Source organism: Penaeus monodon, chromosome 21 (assembly GCF_015228065.2).
Source record: "Penaeus monodon isolate SGIC_2016 chromosome 21, NSTDA_Pmon_1, whole genome shotgun sequence".
Classification (NCBI taxonomy): Eukaryota; Metazoa; Arthropoda; class Malacostraca; order Decapoda; family Penaeidae; genus Penaeus; species Penaeus monodon.
This window is the reverse complement of record NC_051406.1, coordinates 17233810-17234464: the sequence shown is the minus strand read 5'-3', so window position 1 is coordinate 17234464 and position 655 is coordinate 17233810. Positions and strand designations below refer to the sequence as shown.

The 655-nt window shown below is 46.0% G+C and overlaps 1 protein-coding gene across 1 annotated transcript in view; it reads left to right on the top strand.

Moving 5' to 3' along the window:
- The window catches only part of LOC119586280 (RNA pseudouridylate synthase domain-containing protein 2-like), a gene marked incomplete at its 5' end in the record, with an annotated part of 99349 nt that overhangs the window by 82666 nt on the left and 16028 nt on the right, over positions 1-655 (top strand).

The window sequence follows — 655 nt, the reverse complement described above, 5'->3', positions numbered from 1 at the left end:
CCTCTCACTCCTCTCCCGCGCCGCCCAAGGATACGTGATCAATCCATAGCAGAAGTGTTCGGCTCGGGACAGTCTCTCCATAAAGGAATAAAGAAATAATCAAATACCAGCAGAGGTCGGGTATTTATTTATTCACTTATCTTTATCGGAGGGATTTCAACGTGAGATGAGATGCGGGCGAGTGTGGATGGGAGTCCCAGCATCGCTCGTTCTGTACCCGGAAAACCCAAGCGCTGTTCCTGACTTCACTGTAAAAAATATCTCACTTCGCTGTAGTCACTGTAAAACCCACAGAGTCTCTTGTTAAGCATCCCCCAACTCCCTATCTGCTCTGTCGGCCTTCCCCCCTCTCCCCCCCCCCCACACCATCACCAGCCCGATATCTTCACCCCCTGCACTCGAGTTCTTGTTTTTATTTTTTGTAAGTTCCCCCTTTTCACTTTCCCTCCCCCACTTAGTTGTTTTTTTTCTAATTTAGTTAAAAGGAAAAGGTCTATGCATGACCCATCCCCCTCCCTATCCATCCCCCTATAGAGGCAATATGGCTTGACCCCTGAATGATCAATATTATTTTGCTCTTTTATAATACAGATAGATATATACACACATATCAAGTGTATGTATTCCAGGGGACCACACATCAAGCTCTTAGTAT